This window comes from Macaca nemestrina, chromosome 11 (genome assembly GCF_043159975.1).
Source record: "Macaca nemestrina isolate mMacNem1 chromosome 11, mMacNem.hap1, whole genome shotgun sequence".
In the NCBI taxonomy this organism is placed as follows: domain Eukaryota; kingdom Metazoa; phylum Chordata; class Mammalia; order Primates; family Cercopithecidae; genus Macaca; species Macaca nemestrina.
Genome location: NC_092135.1, coordinates 128837318 through 128852808, shown reverse-complemented (window position 1 = coordinate 128852808; position 15491 = coordinate 128837318). Strand labels below are relative to the sequence as shown.

The 15491-nt window shown below is 38.2% G+C and overlaps 1 protein-coding gene and 1 non-coding gene across 2 annotated transcripts in view; both read right to left on the bottom strand.

Annotated features, from left to right (window-relative positions):
• Positions 1-15491, bottom strand: part of LOC105473949 (calcium binding protein 39) — a 108280-nt gene that overhangs the window by 68809 nt on the left and 23980 nt on the right. The gene's annotated exons all lie outside the window — the stretch shown is intronic.
• LOC112425232 (U6 spliceosomal RNA) lies at positions 1017-1123 on the bottom strand. The gene has a single exon (XR_003016304.2). It is a non-coding gene; the product is annotated as a U6 spliceosomal RNA (small nuclear RNA).

The following is a 15491-nucleotide window of genomic DNA, read 5'->3' as shown; positions in this document are numbered from 1 at the left end:
GAACACTTATGACACTGCAAGCTGAATCCGCATGGACATTTAGCTTCCCCCTTTCGCATTCATGCACTGCTCTCCGCTAATTGTTTTCTTCTCTCTCCCGATGCCCTTTCCTTTCCTGCATCCATCCATCCATCCATCCATCCATTTATTTATTTTCCTTTCTGCATTTAATTCAATGACTCATCTCTACTCCAATGTTGTTGTCCTTTAAGGTTCCACTCTTGGCTGTCACCTTACCCTATATTCTCTCTGGGTGATCTCATCTACGGTTTCAACAATCTGAAATCCATTTCCGACCAGACCAATGGCCTACCTTTCCAACTGCTGCTCCTTATAGATGTCCTCCAAATCTCATCTAAGTCCTTCTTCTTTTTCAATGTTCCCCTTCAGAGTGAATGGATCCACTGTTCACCCCATCACTAAACTTGGTTGTCATAGCAAACTCTACTCAACTCTTCCATGTATATTCAGTTCATGATTTCAGTCAATTCTGTTTTCTAAATCTATCTTTACAGACACCAAGGGTAGACTCTCGCCATTCTCCACAAAGGCCAGGAGTTGTCAATAGGGTCAGTATCACCTCTAGGGGATACTGTGGTCTGAATATACCTCAAAATTCATGGGTTGGAAATTTAATTCCCAATGCAAGTGTTGGCAAGTGGAAACTAATGGGAGGTGTTTAGGTCATGAGGACTCTGCCCTCCTGTCACTATAACAAAGGCTTACAGGAGTGGATTGCTCTCTTCTGTCATTGTGAAGACATGGCACTTGTCCCTATTTTGACCTTTTGCCTTTCGTCATGTAAGATGCAGCCCTCCTCAGACTCCAAATGCCAGCACCTTGATCTTGGACTTAGCCTTCAGAACTGTGAGAAATAAATTTCTGTTCTTTACAAATTACCCAGACTCGTGTATTTTGTTACAGCAGCACAAATGGACTAAGACAGAGATGTTGCAGGAGATCTGGTTGTCCGTGCTTGGGACATTTACTGACCATTGAAATTTTTTTTTTTTTTTGTAAATATGTAACGTTTCACAAGTTTGTGTGTCATCCTTGTGCAGGGGCCATGCTAATCTTCTCTGTATCATTCCAATTTTAGGGTATGTGCCACCAAAGCGAGCACTGAAATCACTTTTAAAAAGGCATTGCTTTTTAAAAGCACATAAGCAAATCCTTCTGCTAGTTTCCATATCCTTTGAGGTTGGGGGTGTGTGTGGGGGGGTCAGAATATGAAAGTCTTTCCATCTACTCCTGCATCTCAGTGCATCACAGAGAGTTAAAATTTTAGCTTTTAGAAAACGGTTATACTGCTCATTATGCAAAATTCAAACATTACAGGATTACATAAGGTAGAAAGTGAAAGTCACCTGAAAAGCCTGTAAGAGACAGTCATTATTAGTAGTTTGATATATATTCTCCTTTTTATTATTTGCTTTGTATTTGTGGAGGTTTTTGATACCAAAGTCTACTCTCTTTTCCAAAACAGATGGAGACCAGATGACACTAGAAATGGCCACTTCTATCTTACGAAGAACAAAGACACCAAATCACTGCTCTATTACATTAATATTCTCAAGAATATTTTCAAGAGTACAAAGCAACATCCCAAGAAAGTGCTAGAGAATATACAGGATACCCATTAGGAAAACAAAAGCCCACACCATTAAAGTTAGGCCTGTTAGGTACTGCACATCTTTGGAGATCTGACTGCTTTTGGGTTATGTGACACACTCCTATTCACCTATGTATTGACAAATACTGAAAAGAACTCAAAAGGTCCATAAGCCAGTCAGTAGAACATTCATTCACTCCAATACTGTGTAATTACTATATGCCACAAACTTAAGGCATCAAGAGTGCCTGCTCTCAAGACAACATTCTGGTGTGTATGGATGTGGGCGTATGTGTTTAGAGACAATAATGAAAAGCTGCTGAATGACAACACATTCCTAGACAGCTGAGCTCACAAGACTCTACACTAACATATGTGTTAGATCTGACTCACGAACTTCGTGGTCAAATACAAAAAGCACAAAGAAAAAACCCCACACACCATAAGATAGTTGCCTACAAGGATTATTAAGGTTCTTACGCAGTCATGGAGAGTGAAATGCAGTACATGCATGAACACATTCTTTTTAGACAGCTGGCTCTAAGACTTAAACCCCTCCCTGCTTCCAGTGTTAATGTTACTTAGTTAAAACAGTAACTATTTACAGATACTGTGTTAGATGCTAGACTTACCTATCTGGTAGTACAGAACAATTATTTAAAGCACAGTAGTTAATTACACGGGCTTTAAAGACAGCCTGGGTTCAAATCCTGACTTTGTTATGCCTCAACTAGTTGACTTAGACATTTCTAAGCCCCTTTTTCCTTATCTCTAAAATGGGAAAAGCAATAGCTACTTCACAATATGGTATAAGAATTAAAAAGTGCTTAGCAACTGTATCTGCATATCTATTATATAAACTGGATAGCAATATAAAATGGAATAAAATGAATGACCTTACTGTTCTATTTAAGCCTACATCTAAAAGTCTTGATTTAGCTTTTGGATGAATGGGAAGCAAGCCTTTCTTAGCTGCAACTAAGTTGTGATAACTAAAAACTTTTTAAATAAAAATAAAATTGAGAACTACATACGGAGAAGTAAAGAAAAAAAAAAGGTGGTAACTTAGGTTCCATTAAAATAAATCGAGAGTAGCTTTAAGAAGCAGTTGAAATTTGGGGTAATTTATAAAGGAAAGAGATTTATTTAGCTCACAATTCTAGAGGCTGAGAGGTACAAGATCAGGTGGCAGAGTCTGGTCAGCTTCTGGTGAGGGTTTTGTGCTACATCTTAACATGGTGGAGAAGAAGAGGTGGACATATGTGAAGAGACCAAACAGCAGAGGTGGCCTCACTTTATTAAAACCTGCTTTGGCATTAACTAATCCAGTCCCAAAACACTGAGAACTCAATCACGGGAGAAAGGCATTAATTCCTCTTAATGACCGAATCACCTCTGAAAGATATCTCCTCCCAACACTGCCACATTAGGGACCAAGCCTCAGCATAAGTTTTGATGGAAACAAACAACACTGAAACCACAGAAGGCACATATTTGTAGAATATCTGTAGCATGAACTATTATTTATTTTGATCCTGAAAGTAACCGTGGGATTTTCCATTCGTTCATTCCTACAAGAAGTTCTATTATTTCTGTTCTACAGATAAGTAAACTAAGTCTTAAAATTATTGGCTAGTTTGTTCAAGTATCATGAAGCTAGCTAGTAAAGCGAAAAAGCTGGGACTTCAAAGCAGGTTTTTACCAACTCTTATGCAGTGTCTGTCAGGTTGTCCAGTATCTTTCATACTATAATCAATATATTCATATGTATCAGTAACCTTAAAAATGTTTCTAAGCCCGCAATTACACTTCTACGAGTGTATCCTCATAATCTATTACTTCTTTAAGATTTATATACAAAGATGGCCACTGAATAGTTATTTAATACAGTAGGAAAAGGAAAACCAACCAGAATTCTCAGCGAATAGAACTGAACATTCAGAAGTAATTTAAAATCAATGCTTCTGAGGATTTCTATTGACATGAAAAAATGTCTACAACTCCTCTTAAGTGAAAACACTTTGAATATAAGTTTGCATACATATAATTCCATCTTTATATATGCAGAGGGATATGCTAAGAGAAAAAATATCAAAGGTTAATAACGGGTAGTGAGAACATGACTTGATATTTATATTTTTCTTAAGGTTAAGCATTTACAATGTGCATTTTTTTTTCTAATATAAAAGTGTATTTTTTAAAAATCAGCACATGATCATTTCCTACTAAAAGAAACCAAGATTTCATGAAAGAGTAGGAAATACTCAAGATGAGCCAGGGATATGTTACTCCAGAGAGCAAATACTGTACTTATGAGGTCATGCTAAAAAAGGCACAGGAGCTAAGTTGAAAAGTGCTGCAAAGGCCTAAGATGGTAGAATTTGAGCATAAAAAAATAATTATTACAATGCATTAACGTGGAAATCAAGAATTTGCATACATTAAAATATTGTATATTTAATAGTAACATGTATATATAAGAATATATGTAAAACATTAGAGCCCATTACAATTATAATAATACTAGAAATAATTTTCATTGGTTACCTTGGAGGTTGTGAAGGCAACAATGCAATAGTCAAAAAAAAGAGGGAGGGATGCACATTTATCCTGCCTTTTTCTGTACAGACTATATTTCAGGATAACCAAATAGATGACAAGGGAAAGTTCTTCATAGGAGATTCATAACTAGTAAGTGTGGAAAGAAAAAAATTACCATTTTGTTATATATATATAATTTTCTTTCTTTCTTTTTGGAAACAGTCTCACTCTACTGCCCAGGCTGGAGCACAGTAGCATGATCTCAGCTCACTGCAAACTCTGTCTCTCAGGTTCAAACGATTCTTGTGCCTCAGCCTCCCTATGTAGCTGGGACTACAAGTGTGTGTCACCATGCCCAGCTAATTTTTGTATTTTTAGTAGAGACAGGGTTTCGCCATGCTGGCCAGGCTGGTCTCGAACTCCTGGCCTCAAGTGATCGACCTGCCTTGGCCTCCCAAAGTGCTGGGATTACAGGTGTGAGCCACCGCACCAAGCCCATTTTGTAATTCTTGATGAAATAATGGAACTAGGCAACAATCACCAATGGCCTTAACCATTAGGTGAAAGGATGATGGGGAATTTCATAGAGGATACACAGGCTAAGTACATGGACAACACTAATCTATTAGGACAACCACACACCAGTGTGACTCATGATACGACACAATAGGAAGTACAAAGCATCATCTATTAAAATCTGATTCTCCCCTCCCACCCCAGCCCAACTACAATTCTGAATCAAATCAAGCTTCTAGATCTAGTGGTCAGTCTACAGGCAACAAGAGGAAGGAACAAGTTTAACATCACCACAGGGAAGCAGTAAATTAAACCCAGAAAATGGGACACTTCACAAGACAGATGTTCGGTTTCTCCAAAAAAGCAAACAACGTGAGAAAAAGGAAAAAAAAAAAAAAAAAAAAAAAAGACAGGAGAGACTTAAATAATAAGAGCCTCATATAGTCAAATATAATGCATGGGCCCTCCCTGGATCCTGATTCAAATAAACCAACTGAAAAAAAGATACGTTGGCAATCAGGGAAATTATACACTGGGTATGACAATTAAGGAATTACTGTTAATTTTGTTAGGTATTATGATGAAACATAGTAATGTATGTAAAAAATATCCTTCTCAATTAGACATACATGTGGGAGTATGAGTGATTTGCGATTTCCTTTAAAATACTTTAGTTCCACCTCTCTGAGAGAACAAAGCAGGGGAGAGATGAAACAGCAAGCAAAGTATTAACTGTTGAAGCTGGAAATTCATTATACTGCAGCCTATATGTATATACTTACATATTTCATAATTAAAAAAATAGTAATTAGGCAAAAGTTTCTATTTGAAGAACTGGTAGGTATCAAATCACTGGAAGGTAAACTGTATCATCCATTGTATTATGCGCAAATTTTCCCCCTTATTTGCCAAGAAGTTCAAAGTTAGATTTATGCCTAACTACAAAATGACCACTGTAATCCATGCTTCAGACATAAACACTACCTTTTCCTTCTACAGGGTCTCAAAGCTTTCTTACTTAACTGTTCCAATCTACATGTGTTTTCATTTTGTCCACTGCAATTCAATTAAACTCACCTTGTTGATGGCAGGTAAGAGGAAGAATATCTATAGAGGACACAGTTCCATGGGCAATGCCATCAACAAGTGGTTCATAGTGCTCCTCTCCCCTTCGCTCCCTGAAGTAATTTTTGGAAACTACAGCAATGCCAATGTGGGTAATCCCTCCTCAGAAATGCCCTCACTCCTCTACTTGTCAAAATGCTGCCCATATCTAGACCACTTTTTCTTTTTCTTTTTGAGACAGAGTCTCACTGTTGCCCACGCTGGAGTGCAGTGACGTGATCTCGGCTCACTGCAACTTCTATCTCCCAGATTTAAGCGATTCTCCTGCATCTGCCTCGGCCTCCCCAAAGTGCTGGGATTACAGGCATGAGCTACCACGCCAGGCCTCTAGACCACTTTCAAACACCAGCTTCTCCATAAAGATCTCCACAGTAAAAGTGTAAGACCCTCCTTATACCTGTAAGATTTTTAAAACCTTGATTATGTGTTATTATGTTATGTATGTATCACTCCCAATTAATCTGGAAGCCTCTTGATAGCAAAGTTGTATATTAACAGTCATTTTATATTCTTATAACATTTGGCATGCTGCTTTGCATAAGACCCCAGATACATTTGCAGAGTGGGACTGAATAACATTTCTCAAAACAAAAATCACACCAACCAAAAAAAAAAAAAACCCACAGAAATGATACATAAATAACCAAGAGTTAACTAGAAAAATTTCACCTGAAACCCATGCAGAAAGGAGTTAGAGGCCAGAACCAAGATGCTCTTGGAGGGTAAGTGAGCAGGAAATCTAGCAAAGTGCCTATAATTTCTCTATTGCTACTCCAAAGCTGGACTCACAACCTTTGCTGAGCAACTCTAATTTGTCTGCCTGAATATTGTTTATGCCATGAATATAAACCTGGTAATATTGTGACTAAAGTGTGATGGCTTCATGTAATACCCAAGATGGAATATTTAAAGGCTTGATCTGGGTTCCTAAGAGTGCAACACTATTTATAGAGCCATCCTGCTATGGAGCGTCACAGCTTTTTTGGATTGACTGCTTTTATCAGTGTTAAACTGGAATGAGTAACTGTCTAAGGCATGTTATATACTGTGATGTGTACTCCCTAACCCAATGTCTGCGAACACTTTCCATCCGTGAAACCACCCTGCACCCTTTCTCTAGCTCCCATGGTAACTAATTGCTGTATACCTTTAAAGCCACATAAAAGGCTGGCCGTGACATTACACACTGAATGTAGGTGTCAGGATTCAAGGCAAGTCTTCTGATTCCAGATTCTACTTTTTGTACTTACTTGTTCCGTCATCTTACACATAAATCGAGTATTACAAAAAAAAAAGTAAAACATAAAAATATAATTTTAAACAGTAATCACAAATAAATGTTTGCTGAATGATTTTGTTAAATCCCGACCAAATAGGCATAGGGCAATTTCTAAGATTATGAGTCAATAAATATGAAAAGGGTACCCCTGAATGCCCCTATCCTTAAGAAAAAAAGTTTTTTTTTTTTTTTTTTTTTTAAAGATTTTGGTCTGGCACGGTGGCTCATGCCTGTAATCCCAGCACTTTGGGGGAGGCCGAAGTAGGTGGATCACAAGGTCAGGAGATCGAGAATATCTTGGCCAACATAGTGAAACCCTGTCTCTACTAAAAATACAAAAATTAGCCAGGTGTGCTGGCATGCACCTGTAGTATCAGCTACTCTGGAGGCTGAGGCAGGAGAATCGCTTGAACCCAGCAGGTTGCAGTGAGCCCAGATGGCACCACTGCACTCCAGCCTGGGCAACAAGAGTGAAACTCTGTCCCACCACCACCACTCCCCGCCAAAAGAAAACAGAAAAAGAAAAAAGAAAAAAATTTTAAAAAGCTTGGCCCATACCCCAGCTTCATCTGCTTTTAAGAGGATTATTGCTCATCATTGATAAAGTTCCTTTTCTATTAAAGTTCCTATTCTATAAAATAATCATTGATAAAGTTCCTTTTCTATTAAATCTCAGATATATGCTGCATAGAGAGTACCTTCCAGTCCCAACCAAGTCTCCGGAGTGCAAGCATAGCTCTGAGGACCATGAGCTTCTCTACATACTCATCGTCCTTTGGGAAAATAGCATCTTAACTAAAACAAGGTTCCTTTAGGCACATGTCTACATTTTTCTCAGAACGCTTAAAAAGATTTTTCAAAGAGTTCAAATTTTTTTAACCTTTCTAGAATAGAGAAGCAAGGGTAAAGGTAGACCATTGTTAGCAAAACATTCTCTATGATCCTAAAGCTAGATATACCTATTACATATGTCAAGTAGACCATTAATTCCATTTTGGTAATCTAAAGTATTAAATAATTCTTGTGCTAACCTATCTTTAATGAATGAATGAATTATAGAATGAGTACTTAATGAAATGGGCTTAGTGAATGTATTGTTTAAAAATACTTACGTTCCTCTTAAAAAAGGCTTTCTGTTAATCCTTAAAAATTTCCTTTATAGTAAACGAGAAATGTCAAATTATGAATGTTTATGAAATATGCTGTAACGGTAAGGTTCATTCTTCATTGGAGCAACAAAATATATTTGCTTAGAGAAAACAGAGGGCTTTGTTTTAGTAGCTCATTTTTTAGAGAAAAATCATTTTACAAAGTAGCAACACCTCTTGCAGAAAGCTATGTGTTAATTTTACAAACAGGAACTTCATGTTAAACCTCAAATACTTACTAAGAGACTCATACTACTATTATCAAATTTTACTGTGGTGATTTCAGTGTACCATGCAGTTGTTACAGATTTCAAAAACCAAAGTTATGATAAATACAACAGACTGTTACAAGCTCCCTTAAATTCTTTCTGGAACAAGGTAGGACATGTATAAACATCCACTGTAACATCTAAACACAGTTATAGAATACACTTCAAAATATGGTTGGAGGCCAGGTGTGGTGGCTCACGCCTGTAATCCTAGCACTGTGGAAGGCTGAGGCGAGCGGATCACGAGGTCAAAGATCAAGACCAACCTGGCCAACATGGTGAAACCCCATCTCTACTAAAGATACAAAAATTAGCGAGGCATGGTGGTGCGTGCTTGTAGTCCCAGTTACTCAGGAGGCTGCAGGAGGTTTGCTTGAACCTGGGAGGTGGAGGCTGCAGTGAGCCGAGATCATGCCACTGCACTCCAGCCTGGGCGACACAGTAAGACTCTGTCCCCAAAAAACAAAAAGTATATATAATACGGCTGGAAGTTTAACCAAACTGACTACAACTAAGTAGCTCTTTGAAGTTAAGAATGTATCATGGGGCTAGGCACTGCGGCTCATGCCTGTAATCCCAGCACTTTGGGAGGCTAAGGCAGGTGGATCACTTGAGGTCAGGAGTTCCAGATCAGCCTGGTCAAAATGGTGAACCCCGTTTCTACTAAAAATTAAAAAATTAGCCAGGCATGGTGGCAGATGCCTGTAATCCCAGCTACTAGGGAGACTGAGGCAGGAGAATCACTTGAACCCAGGAGGCGAAGTTTGCAGTGAGCTGAGGTCGTGCCATTGCACTCCAGCCTAGGTGATAGAGCGAGACTCTGCCTCAAAAAAAAAAAGTATCATGTAGCAGAGCTCTGTGACTTTATTCTTCTAAGTTCTAATAACCATATATATATATACACACACACACACCTGATTTTTGCAGACAAAAGGTTTCTTTTTTATATTAATATTTATTTTTTGCCCTAACTTAATACTGGCCCCAATTAGCAGTTTTCAAATGTCTTTTATTGTTTACAAGAAAGGCAGTTTGCTCAGTACTGAAACAAGCTGCCATCAAAGTGAGTACTCTTCTAAATGAGTTTCTTCTAGTTGTGACTAAATGATTATCAAGTTCTAAAGTAGCTTAATAACATCACAAAGAAAAACAAGTTTAAAAATTAAGGTCTACAGCCCTATGTTTAAATTTTCTATATTAATGTAGCTTGACAAAACTTCCAATATTTTTATCAATAACTCCACACAAAACTATCTTTAATAATGTCCTTTAGATTAATTATAAAAGTAAATACATATTTTCTTCACACTTGAAACTGTCAGACGAACACAACTCTTTCTAGAGTCAGTAGGGGGTCATCACAGCATTTTTCCAAACGACAGGTTGCTTTGTAACTATTTCAGCAAAAACATTCGTCTTTGGGGGTCTTATTTTTAATGAGTTACTCTATCTGTTCCTTCCTTTCTGTGCAGATGTAGCCAGCCTTACTGTGTCTTAGTGCCAGCCTAGTTGTCTGTGGAAGTCCTATAGAGTGAGAGAAGGGAAAGAAACCGCAACTCCTTGTCTTCCTCTCTACTAACCAGACCCAGGACAGTCACTGAGCTCAAATGCCAGTTTCCTCATCGTTATAAAGCTTGAGGTAATTAGACCTGTCCTGCCCACCTTAGAAAGCTATTCATAAGGACTAGCTAAACAAAGGGCTAACCCGGCCACAAAGAGACCACACAATATTCTGTGCAGTTATGTACACCAGATATGAGAGTAAAATGCAGCCAAGGAAGATTCTGAGTGACTCAGATAAGGCAGCAGCAGTCTGAGAGTCAAAACACAAAGATTCTTAACTCATACCAAAAACTTAGGCCAGTATACACAGTCATCAAACGTCCATGATGGCAGCCATTTCTTTGCCAGCTAATCAACACTAGGACCTATTAACCTTTTCAAGCTGCCAGATTAAAAATGCTATCTTCTTGACTTCCTCTTCTTTCCACCCCTCTGATCAATTCTTTAATTTGAATTGCCAATCATTAATGACAATGAACATACTTCCATTTCTATTTTCTTACTGAAATTGCACATCTCTATTGCCCAATTTGGAATCCTTTTCTTATTGACTTGTAGGATATTGAATAATTATGAACATTATCCCTTTGGCTGTTTACATTTTTTTTTTTTTTTCAAATATGTTCTCCTAGTTTGCCATTTGCATTTCAACTTTGTCACTTAATATAAGAAGTTTTATTTTCTTATAAGATTTACCTGTAAATCTTTTTATTTAGAAATTTTGGGCCGGGCGCAGTGGCTCAAGTAATCCCAGCACTTTGGGAGGCCGAGACGGGCGAATCACGAGGTCAGGAGATCGAGACCATCCTGGCTAACATGGTGAAACCCCGTCTCTACTAAAAAATACAAAAAAACTAGCCGGGCGAGGTGGCGGGCGCCTGTAATCCCAGCTACTCGGGAGGCTGAGGCAGGAGAATGGCGTGAACCCGGGAGGCGGAGCTTGTAGTGAGCTGAGATCTGGCCACTGCACTCCATCCAGCCTGGGCGACAGAGCGAGACTCTGTCTCAAAAAAAAAAAAAAAAAAAAAAAGAAATTTTGGATTTCCTACTAAGTTTGGAACTGCATCCTGAATATGAATCCAAAATTTCATATTTATAGATATCAAACATTTATGGTCAAGCAATGGTATCTTTCTGAAATAAGCCATTCTAGTAGAGTCTCATTTAATGAATCTCACTATACTATCCAGTTTGAGAAAGGATGGCTGCTTTCATTATGGTACTGCTTAGTTATAGACAAAAAAGTAAATCAAGAAATCTCTGTAAGAATTTGTGACTTTTCTCCACTTAGCCAGCAACTAATTAAGTTAATCTGGGGGAGGCAAAACATATTCTTTATATGGTAAGTATATCTAAATACATGTTGAATAAGTATAACATTACATAAACTTATTTAAATTTGATATATTGTTCAAAATTATAGCCTTATGATTTGAAGATATTTTAAGAACTGAATGTATACACATACCTTTTAGAATTAGATTCCAACTCATGATGTGATCAAATTCCCATTCCTAGAGTTGGGCATGGACGCCTGTAATCCCAGCTACTTGGGAGACTGAGGCAGGAGGACTGCTTGAGGCTAGGAATTAGAGACCAGCCTGGGCAAAAAATGAGACTCCATCTTTTAAGGAAAAAGATAAATTCCCATTCCTAGACCTTATCCCAGTCCAAGTCAAGCCAGAGGCAAATATAGAAGTAAACTGACAAAATATCAAATCTGAGCAACCATTTCCATGGGTATCAGGTAGGAATATTCTGAAGTAGACCTGTATCCTTGTGTCTTAAGCATGGTGGCATCCAGAATTGGGATAAAATGAAAGAGATGTCATGAAGAAAGAGCTGAAAGCATTTTCAACAGTCTAATAAGACATGTTAATATGTAATTAACCATCTCAAAACTATCCTGTGAGCTGTCTGGGAACGAGAACCACATATTCACATTGAATCTGCACCACCATTAGCATAGTCAGCAAACCAAATTCCCGTAAAATTTGTCCAGCTGTGGTTTTGTTACAGAGGGAGATAAACCTTGGGGGAATTAACTCAATCAGGGGACCATGTGAATTATTCTCCAGACATTCCTATTTGTCACTGCTCCTCTCAGAGTGTGGTGCTCCAAACTGGATCCCATACTCCCCATATGTTAGCTAACCAGGCAAGACTACCTTTCCATGTATTTCATAAATGTGATCTTAAATTACGTTGAGTTTTAACAGTCACGCCACACAGCTAAAACGCTTTCTACTGAGCAATTTAATTGACCCAAGTCTTTTGTACATGTTGCACAGGAAGCCCCACCTTCATCCATTGTATACTACTGCAGAGGTCCCCAACCCCTGGACTGCGGACTGGTACGGGTCCAGTGGACTGCTAGTAACAGCAGAAGGTGAGCAGTGGGCAAGACAGCATTACTGCCTGAGCTCTGCCTACTGTCAGATCAGCAGCAGCATTGGATCTCATAGGAGTGCGAACCCTATTGTGAACTGCGCATTTGAGGGATCTAGGTTGTCCGCACCTTATGAGAACCTAATGCCTGATGATCTGAGGTGGCACAGTTTTATCCCGAAACCATCCCCCACCCTGCACACCCCACCAGCCCTAGTCCATGGAAAAACTGTCTTCCACGAAACTGTCCCTCGTGCCAAAAAGGTTGGGGTCCGCTGTATTACTGCATTTTGGGACATGCCAGCAGGATTGAACAATTATTCCTATTTAATTCCTTCTGATTTAAACTCAGTATGTAGTATGGCATTTAAATTTTTTTTCCTGGATCTTAATGCTGTTATCCAGTATACATTAGCTTCCCCTACCAGATTCCTGTCAACTACAAATCTGATTAGCAAGTCGCACAAGTTTTCCTTTACTTCCTATTAAAAGTATGAATAGGTCAGGGAAGACAGTACTGGAGTTTTCCAATAAGGCCTCTCATCAATCTGTATGTTGTGTACAGTCATTAAATAACCACAAGGCCACCAGGCCACCTAACTGCATTATAGTATCACTGGTGGCATATAGACTTCTTTGACCTCATGACCCATGATGTACATACATTCATACAAAGAAAACAAGAGCCACCAAATAGCACTTATACTTACTATGTAAAATTATACTGACATTCTTTATTCTATTTTGTTCTATCCTAGCTCCCTACTCCTTCCCTTCCTTGTAAATGCTAGTCATAGCCCACTAAGGTGATTTTATAACTCACTGATGAGATTGAACCTGCAGTTAGTAGAAGATTTAAAATCAATTTGAATAGCTCTTTTGTACTAATGATAGCAATCATATTCACAATGCTCAACTTCTCAAATTATGGCAAAGCACAAAGACTTTATCATGATTTAAGACATCAAATTAGAGGCTGGATGTGGGGGCTCATACCTGTAATCCCAGCATTTTGGGAGGCCAAGTTGGGCAGATCACCTGAGGTCAGGAGTTCAAGACCAGCCTGACCAACATGCAGAAACCCGTCTCTACTAAAAATACAAAGTGAGCCGGGTGTAGTGGCGCATGCTTGTAATCCCAGCTACTCGGGAGGCTGAGGCAGGAGAATTGCTTGAACCTGGGAGGTAGAGGTTGTGGTGAGCAGAGATCGCGCTGTTCCATTCCAGCCTGGGCAACAGAGCTAAACTCCATCTCAAAAAAAAAAAAGACTTCAAATTATAGTTTCATATTACAAAGCATTATTTAGAAACATCTGTAATACATGACTGATTTCTATGAATATGTTAGTCTTTTATCAATATAAATCTGCCATCTTTAGTTTTACTTACAATGATTTAGTCACAGATACCCTAAGAAATTAAGAGTTATATTATCATATTTTTAGAACTAGTTTCAGAAAATGGGAACTTTAGCTATTTCTAGACAAATAAGTACTGTATTTTAAAATACAAAAGGTTAATCAATGTCTACATTTTTAAAATATCTATTTTCCTTCTGGTTAAATTTACTCTCACTTGGCTGTATAAACACAGTCCATATGATCACAGGCAAACATCACAGCCTCACCCACGTTTCGGTAAATAAGAAAAGTAAATAGCGAATCCTGCTCTTTTATAAAGATAACTCCTTTAAAAGAATACCTAAACAAATGAGAAAACTTGGAAGTTCAAGTATGGGGAAAAGGCCTTCCATAGAATTACTTTTGTGTCAAAGAATCAAGGAAGATTAGAAATGCTATGGTTCTAAAAAGCCATACCTGAGAGTGGTGAAATGGTTTTTAGTTTTTCCTTTTAGTCATTCCAATGAATAACTATTTTGAAAAAAAGTTTTATTTGCAAAATTTATAACCTTAAACTTATTTCTACAGCATCAGATATAAACCTGGAAAAATCACTCTCCTTCAAGGTCTAAGCATTGCTATTTCTGTTCTGGCCAAATGCCCACAAAAACACAAACATGCCACAAAACCAGCCTGAGCTGAACCACCATAGTAGGAGATTGGAAGGTTTCTTTTTAAACTGCTCAAAGGCTGCCGTATGGTGGTATTTAGTGTAAACAGACTTTTTCCAGCAGCAGCATTTAGAATCACAGAATGCACAAGTACACAGCCCTGTAGAGGATCACATAGAACATTCTACCCAAGGATAATTTCTGTTGAGAATCTTCCTAACCAATCAACATATTCTTTCCACTCCACTCCTCCACATCAACACACTAACTGGCATATGAAGTCTTGATCCCGATGAGATGATGAGGCTAAACAACACTGAACTTCAGAGCAAGTAACCCAAACCTCATTTGCCAACTGACTGGCATGATCAAATATAAAAGTTCTTGCTTGTGTTTTTGGAGGAAAAAAGTTCCCAATCATACAGTCTAAACTCAGCTCATAAACCAAAAGATGAGAACTAAATGGCAGGAATGATAAGAGTGGTACATACTCGTTAGGTGTTCCAGGACTTAGAATACAGCTGGGGAGAAAGGCACAAATACAGAAGACTGAAATTCATGGAAGATTAATATGCAGAGACAGGGCACTCTGTGCTGAAGGTCTCAGACTTCAGCAGAGACGTTTCTTGAACTGCATTGCATAGAATGAAAAATTTGGATAAGGGTCAGAAAATGTTTGACTGGAAGACTTTATGCAACAGTCTGAAGTATGATAAGGCAAGAAAAATGACTTTGTAATTTCGTCAAGCTCTGATGGGTAATGAAGTGAAAAGGCAGGCAGAAGGTGAAAAACCCAAATGCTGTTTACAGAATAACCACATACCTTTTTTTATTGCTCAAAGAACATTCCACACTTTATGGAGTGGTGCTTTCCAGGTAAGTGTTGACATCATAATATAGTCAAACTGGAAAACTTGCTTTTTAATCTCAAAGCAGTATCTAAAATGCACAACAAAAGTATCTTATATCCAAAGGAACATAAACATTTAAGTTTTAGTGAGAGGCCTAAAACCACTCAGGAAGAGCTACAATGGATACAT